Genomic DNA, 9,128 nt, shown 5'->3' with positions numbered 1-9,128 from the left:
AGGTGTGTTGTAAAGCAGCAGAGCGCTTCCAACCCAAGATCTGTTAACTGTCTCACCTGCTTTATAGGCCACACTGGGAAACTAAGAAAAACCATGTAAAATCACAGCAGCAATAGCCGACATTTCACATCTACAGACCCCATGTAGTCTAGTTATGAGTAACCCAAATAAAGCCAAAATAAACTTGAATTTGACATTTTTTTGTTCTTGCCAAAGTAACTTGTGAGATGTATGATATTTCATCATGGAAGCAAAGTCAACAGTAATGTGTTTGGTTTTATTTATTTATTTCATAATTTTTTGGGCTATGGTTAGACGTCTATAAAATTTTCAATGACAGCCCAAATTTTGCCTTGTTTTAGCCTAGATGTCTAGGCTGTGTTTGGATGGCTATTAGATTTCTTTGAAATGCAAAATTGCTTGCAGAGTTTGGCAAAGTTGAGCAAAAAAAAACTTCTTAAAAGAGTGAAGCGACCAGGAGATGCTGCTTGTTGTTCCCAGACCGGGTTTGGATGAATCCAGGACTAGGCCTTAGTTATATTAGGACATTAAGTAGTTTTTACAAACAAACCTCACAAAAAACATTACGGGTGTGCATCTTGAGACAAAACAACAGCACTGATATATGTTAAGATATGTCAATGCAAAGTGTTTTTGAATTAAGGCAGCTCAAATATGCATTTTAAACTGGGATAAACCCTGTCCGGGAAACCACCCCATTGTGTGTTTCGTTCTAACTCGTTCTTATGGACAAGATATAGCACTTACACACAAGGTTATATAGATTTAAAACAGCATTAAGGTGAGTAAACAATGAGGGAATTTTTAAGCTTTAATTGAACATAAATGCTATCAGATGCTATCAGTGTTGGGGGTAACGCATTACAAGTAACTTGCTTTACATGATAATATTACTTTTCTGAAGTAACGAGTAAAGTAACGCATTACTTTATAAAAGTACACATTAATACTTGAGTTACTTTTTAAAAAAAAGTAATGCGAGTTACTTTTCAGTTTAATTAATTTGATGTAAAAAAAAACATGTACTGTATTAAACTGAACGTATTAACGTAGAATTACACACTCTATGCGTGAACAGTTTTAGTCAGAAATGGAGATGGCAGACCAGAGCTTCATATTTTTGGAAATATGCTATTTTTTAATGCAGATTTTCTATGCAAAAACACCTGCAAGGTAAGAAAAAGTAACGCAAAATATTAACGTGAGCATTATTTTCCATGAAAAGTAATGAAGTAACGCAATTAGTTACTTCTTTGAGGAATAACTTAATATTGTAATGCATTACTTTTAAAAGTAACTTTCCCCAACACTGCATGCTATTAAGCAAAATGATCTCACGGAAAGTCATGTTATAGTCACGAAAAATAAAATAAATTTATTTGTGTTCATGGCACAAAATTCAGCTTTTTTCATGCATTCAGCACAAATGTCTTTTTCATGTCACACACACAAATTTTTATTAAAAGTTTCTCACATCTCTTGCACGACTTTCTCTTTCGTTCATTTTATGTATTGTTTTCTCATTTTTTCCCCCTATTTTTAAATCATTGTCGCTTGGGGTTGGGTTTAGATTTGGGATTTGGGTTAGGTTGTTCTTTTATGTATTGGTTTCTACATGGTTTTCTTCCGCTTTTAAAAGTAGTCTCGCCTGGAGTTGGGGATATAGGGTTAGGATGTCTAAAAATGTAACAGAAAGTGATTCTAACCTCAACCCAAAGCGACAATGGTAAGAAAATAGGAAAAAAATATATGGAGGTGTTTCAATATTTGAAAGTGTTTACAGCCTTCATACAGTAGGCTTTTGTTGAGCCTTTTGTATTGGATGTGCAGGATGATCTGTTTCGATCAAATAAAGTGTTTCAGTGATTCTTTCAAACTGTTGCCTCTCTTTGTTTCAATAACTTTAAACTTTTGGGTAAAGTTTACTTAAATATTGTAAGGCAATCGGTTTCCTAAGATTTCCTTAGTATTGCGAACACTTAGCATTGTAAGGATAACTTGCCTTAATGAGTACTGCTAACTGAACATAACTCGGTTCGGTTGTCTGAACTGATATTTCCTTAGTGAAAGGAGCTAATGATTTTTGAGTTCACTGTACTACCATGACATGGGTTGTCTGGACTAACATTTTTTTGTCATAATAACTAATGATTTTGCGTTAACTGTACTCAAGTGTACTACCATGATATGAGTTGTCCTAACACGTTTCTTTTCAGCTACAACAACTTAAAAATTGATTGTAAACTTTACTTTAAAATTTTGAGGCAATCAGTTTCCTACGTTTTTTTAAGTAAAGTCAACAAATTACTTTTACAGTGAAAACAATACATAAAATGAAACAAAAAAGAAAGTTGTGCACAGGACACGAAAATCTATTTATAGAAATTTGTGCGAGTGACACGACAAAGATATTTGTGCTCAAGGCACAAAAAAGCGGAATTTTGTGCCATGGACAAAAATTAATGAATCAACTACAACATGACTTTCCGTGAGATCAGTCTGGTATGAACATATCCTTGTTTTATTTTTTATGATGTATTTTGTTTGAAGCCTGAATAAGTCATAAATGAAAGGCAAATTTATTTCTGCCGAGTTATCCTGTAGGTGATGTGTGATGTTTTATGAAAAAGGACGGAAATGATTCTTCAAAGCAAAAAGGAACATACCAGAAATAAATCAAACAAAATAAACAATACCTTATAACAGCTGCAGCTGCTTTTCAAAACGTTCTGTATCAAAAAAAGCCAAGAGATATCCACCTGAAAAAAGATCATGGTTAGGAGCAACTGTCACTTTTACAGAAGGCAAATAAAGCTGATGAAAAAGTCTTTTATGCTTCTCAACATGTTATTGCCTCAGGTCATAGTAACAGACTGCGATTAAACATGTTTTTGATTAGCGTGTGAAGGCCTGACAGTCTTTGAAACACATGGACTGAAGCAGACCCACACAATAGATTGCTCTTCCTCGGAGACCACACTGATCTGCCATCAGCATGTGACCACCGGCGGAGACGGTAGACAATTGCGTTTCGACAAATCACTGTTCTTAAACCAGCCATAAAATCTGTGAATATATTACCTAACCTCTAAATTCAAAAGCAGCTGTTAACTGTACCGGTTCTGACCCAGAGAGGGTTTGATAGAGAAGTCGAATGGTCCACTGTGATTTGTGGTCGGTGGGGAATGGCTAAGCCTCAGCTGGGGAGTGTTTCCTGTGTCATCTCATGAAAGACCATTTTACAGTCTGAGCGGTTGGCTTTATGGACAGCAGGAGAGCGATCTCTACGGCCCTGATTTACTTTAACAGAGATGACTCTGTTCTCTCCCTCGCACACAGAGACATACATAAATCCACACGCACGGTTTCCGAAATAACCTGTAAAGAGTCATGCAGATTTAACTTATGTGCAAAAACAAAGAAAACAAAGCAAGGTATTGTAGAGTATACTGCTACTGAGAAAAATCACAAGTCCTTTCTTGGTTTTGCAAGTTTTTACATTAGTTACTTAAAGCTCACATAACATAAGCTGTTTCTGATGTTAATCTTATAGAGTAGTATTAGATTTTTCATATATCCAAGGAGTTTAATCAGATTTATAAAAGACAGATGAGCTCTACCAATTCTTTCAAAATAAACCCGAGCTCCTGGAGGCAAGCCACGGGCGGACCAAATCATGAGCAAGCAACACACAAAAAATATTATCCCACTATCTCTGAATAACTTAATAATTCGCTATATGTTCGTGTCATTTACATTATATGCACTTATGCGCCGATTGCCAACAAAACACAGACATTTGATGCAGTTTTACTTTCTGCCTGAGACCGCCCCATTTAAATGAAATCCAGCATTAAACAAATACACTGGCACAACTCTGCTGCTACCCTGGATAATTAAACTATATCCATTGTTTCCATAAGGATGGGTTTATTGGAAAGCTGAACAAGCTTTAATTTTCCTCACAAACAACAACACACTTCTTTGGCGACGTTGATTTTGTGTCCGCTCTTGGTTGGTGTGCGCGTGTGATAATCTGGTGAAAGTGCCCATATATGGACTTCCACCGTACTTTCTGCACTGAAATTGCCTATAAAATTGTTATGTATGAATCTTTCATGTTTCGAAAAAACTTTCAGAAACTTGTACGAACTCTTGCGCTGTGTATTCACTGTGTAACTCTTGCGCTGTGTAAAATTACATTTTGCCTATGTTTAGCATGAGGAATCCAGCTCTTAAACAAGGTTAATAAGTCATAAATGCATGAAATAGCTTTAGAGCCCCCCTTTAAAATCTATTTCACCTTGCAATGCAATACTAAATACAGGGTTCCCACGCCTTAGTTAACTTCAAATTTCAACCTTTCAAAAACTTTCCAGGTCCAATACCCTCAAATTCAAGGACTAAATGTGAGGACACATTTCAAGTGAGAGCAAGGTTACATCGTGTTACCTTTTAAGATACATCGTTGCTTTCACTTTTGAGGGAACTCACGCTGCGTCACTGCTGTGACACTTTAGGGACGCCTCCAGGGGTGTGTATATCAAATTCAACCAATGGTGAGGCTTAACGACAGAGATAGGGTGACACGGGAGCCAGGAAGTATATCACTATCTGAAATATTGCCGAAGATGGCGTTACAGGGACGCAGGAAGTATGGTAAGTGAGACGCAGCGTCTGGTTCCCTTCTCAGGAAACAACAGTTACATACATAACCCGAGATATTTTCATTTATCAAACACAACTTTGCATTTTGGTATGAATAAACATTCGCATACAGAAGATATAAGCATTTAAAGCGAACAGTTTAGCACGGGTGCTTAAAAAGTCTAGAAATGTTTTTTGATATTATCCTACACTACACAGGGAATAATATGAATTTTTTTCCAGAAAACTTCTTGCATAAAATAGAATTATGCACTTTCAGTGACCTGTATCTATGTGCGTATATTTTCAAAAACTTCCCAGGGCCTTGAATTTTTTCCCCAGATTCACAAACTTTCAAGAATTTTAAGGACCCGTGGGAACCCTGTAAATAGACTTTTTACGATAGTTTTACTATTTTGACTTCCAGGACCACTCATGGTCTGCAACAATATGTAAGGCAATCCACTCGCAATTTCTAACAAAAAAAATATTGTAGAGCCTGACCTAACTAAAAAAAATTATAGTCCTTATAAAAATAAACAAACACAAAGACATCTTGATATTTAGCAGTTTTACCTTATTTTAATACCTGTTTTGTCTTATTTTTAATACATTTGTTTGAGGCCCTCTAGTTGCAGGATTGCCAAGCCACGGAATAATCCTACGTGTTGAAGGTGGAGCGATTTTGTTTATAAGGTGATCATTTATAAAAACAATGTGTTTATCTTTACTAGTAATTTTCAAAAAGAAATAGTGTGTGCGCATAACAGAGTGTACATATGTGTTTCAGTTATTGAAGTTTTGGATTTAGGCTAGGGTCATATTTGAGCAAGTTTTGATTGACCAAGGCTGCTTTTGTTACACGTCTGGCAACCTTGAGTTTCTCCAACCCCTGGTTAAGAAACACTGCTACAGAGCATCTTCTACCAAAAAATATGATGCTAACAAGCTTAAAATAACTTACTAACATTAAAATGAACAATGTAGACAAACATTTCAAACAAGTGACATTGTGCCAACTATATTTAAAATTTTAATGTTAACAAGTTTAAATGATGTACAAATGCAGATTTGGCATTATATATATATATATATATATTTATTAATGTTTAAGTGAATTCAAGTCCTACATCTTCACTCATGTATTTGCTTTAGCTCAAAATAATTTATCCACTGATCACTGGCATCAATTTCCCCAATGCAATCAGTGATTGAAAAACCTTAAAGCAATGGCAACAGCCTGTTTTAGACATCAGTGTGTGTGTATTAAGGCTTATGAGACAGATATGAGAGCTCAGAGAGAAACACTGGTCTTTAATGCTGTTGTTTTCATGATGCACTCAAAAGGGTTTTTAAAATGAGGGGGGAGAGAGAGAGAGAGAGGGAGAGAGAGAGAGAGAGAGAGAGAGAGAGAGAGAGAGAGAGAGAGAAAATATAGATGCTTTTATACATAGAGACCTGCAAAAATATGTTTTATATCCCTTTTTCAGATGCTTGAGACATTATGCAATTAGGCTTTAATTGATCTTTTTTCCAAACCAATCCAATTTGGCTCTGGGCAGTACACAAAGAGCTGTGGGCACAAAGAGGAAGCATGTGGGCTTTTTTGCATCTGCTGGTAGGTGTAAATCAAACGTGTGGTCACTGACAAGGTTTTTGTCAAGGTTGCTTTTCTGCAAACTCAGATGTGGAGGAATTTCAAAGGTCTTACGTGACGGCATGCCCCATATGCCAATGAGAGAACGCTGGTCTGGGGTTTGTCACCAGCTAATCCAGCCACTTTCAACCGCAAAATAAGAAAAGCAGTAAAGAGCATAACAGTACTAACAGTGGTACAGTTTGACACACTTCTCTTATCTCTTGCCCATAGCCCCAGGCTATTAACAGCACAGTGAATGAGTGAAAGAGATTCAAGACAGCCGTACAGCGCTAACCAGCAGCACAGATTGACACGCTTCTCTTATCTCTCGCCCAGGCAACAGAACCTGCAGGGAGAGAGAGAGCAACAGTCATGACCCTTTACACAGATGCCACCCAGACTGACACTGCAAAAGCCCATAGACTCACCATGATCCAGCATTCAGTCAATGAATCTGTAAGAAAATAGTACAAACACAATTTATATAATTATTAGAAAAGTATATAAAAATTGAATAGTGCTTTTTAACAATAAAACCCTAAAGCTGCTGCCAAAAAACATTTAAAGATATGTAGGTTATACTTACTATCAAGAACATTAGGTTAATTTAAATCTTCTTAATTAAACTGGTTTGTCTGAATGCTCGATTCTGATTGGTTCTAAGGTTTGCAACAAAAAAGTTAAATCGCAAGGTAGTTCCAGTCAGTTTGATCCCCATTTTTTAAAGGAAAACACCACTTTTTTAAATATTTTACTATGTTCTTACCTCAACTTAGATGAATTAATACATACCTATCTTTTTTCAATGCGTGCACTTAATCTTTGTACAGCCCGCTGTGAATGTGTTAGCATTTAGCCTAGCCCCATTCATTCCTTAGGATCCAAACAAGGATGAATTAAGAAGCCACCAAACATTTCCATGTTTTCCCGATTTTAAGACTCTTACATAAAACGTGGTGATTTTTTAAGCAGATAAAATTGAGAACTATATTGTATGGCAGAAGAGCACTTAGTTTGCAGCACTTCGACCTCAGCACACATTAACATCATCCCCTCTCAGCAAACTTCTGCACCCGAGCAATGTTGCCAGGTTTGCGGTTTTCCCGCACAATTGGTTTTATAATGTGCCGCGGCCACAAAAAAATGTTTATCTGTAGGTTTATAAAATGAACGTTCTTTATTTTCCTAATATGCATTAATAACAAAAGCAATACCTGTCAACCCAAGGACTGCTGCAGAGTCAGGAAGTCAGTGGAAAAGTCAGTGGAGGGGCGCGTTTTGCTCTTAATATCACTTCAGAAACGTGTTACAGTTACGTCTATCATGAGAGGATATTTACAGACTATGTGAACCTATCTTTGTATGATATTTTCAAGTTAAATAAAACATTTTAAAGGAACAGTATGTAGGATTGTGGCCAAAACTGGTATTGCAATCACAAAACTTGTGTCTGAAACTGGTACTGCAATCACACAGCTGGTGGCCAATACACAAAATGACAACATAAACATCAGTTGAGGGCTGCAACTCCACTTTTTAAATGACAATATCCTGGCCAGACCACTGTTGTCAGTAATACAAGTATTTGAAATGAAAATGATTTCTTAATGTCTAGTGACATAACAGGGCCATTTTATGATTTATTGATATACATGTCTTACATACTGTTCCTTTAAATACAGAGATAGTATGTTAAAAGGGCAGAGTTCATATACTGTCTCAAAATGGCATGGTTGGGTACAGTTGGGTACTAAAGTAGAATATTTTTGTATATTTATGCTGCGTTCCAGGCAACCTGTAACCCGTAACTCACGACTTCAAAACCACGACTCACGACTTTGAACTGGGAGTACATCGATCTAGTACGAGTTCACGGGTGGGAAGTCACGGGTTTGACTGCCGTTCCAGAGCACTTTCACCGGTAGAAGGTTGTAAAAACACGAGTTACAGGCTACCTGGAACGCATAGGGTCGTGAGTCGTGGTTTTGAAGTCGTAACTCACGGGTTTAAAAACCTGCCTGGAACGCACCATTAGAACAGAATAGTGTGTGAAAATAGAGATCATCCCGCAGTTTTCAACTGTAATTGGACAAATGTAAAAATTGGGCTAGTTTTCATTCCTTTTGGGCGGGTTTTAAGTTGTATTGGGCTGGAAATTTTTCTTGAACCTGGCAACCATGCACCGGAGGTCAAATTGCTGCAAACTAAGTGCTCTTCCGCAATACAATATAGTTCTCATTTTTTATCAGCTTAAAAAAATTGTCATTTTTCGTATAATTATTAATAACATTATGGCTATAATTCATATAATTAATTCAAAGAAATGCAATCCTGTCACCCTGCTTTATATCTCTGCGTCGGATTTAAACCGTGCAAAATGAGACGTAATTGACGAAAATAAAATAACCACCTTTGTTACTAACATTGGCCGTCCGAATCGAAAGTTTACATGATCAATAACAACTTTAACTTTTTTTACTTGGCAATGAACGGTATAAACGGGATAATCTGGATATATGTGCATTCAAATCTTAAAAAAAGGGCTCTGTTTCCCGCTACTTTTCACAATACAAAAGTTGCATACTACTCATATTCATACACTCTATCTGCATACTTATATAATGCTATCCCAGACATATCCGAATGACCTCCTAGGAGAAGAAAAGATGAAACACAGAATCAACGAAGACATCATCACCGAACAGGCTAAAAAAAAAAAAACACTCAAACGGGAAAAAACTAAAACTGTGGATGTGGAATGGATGTTTATAAAGGACCTTGTGATCGTGGCACACCGAACAAAGGCTTTAGTGAGTATTCC

The sequence above is a fragment of the Paramisgurnus dabryanus genome, chromosome 12 (genome assembly GCF_030506205.2).
Source record: "Paramisgurnus dabryanus chromosome 12, PD_genome_1.1, whole genome shotgun sequence".
Taxonomy (NCBI): Eukaryota; Metazoa; Chordata; class Actinopteri; order Cypriniformes; family Cobitidae; genus Paramisgurnus; species Paramisgurnus dabryanus.
The sequence above is the reverse complement of the archived record's forward strand: the minus strand, read 5'-3'. Positions refer to the sequence as shown.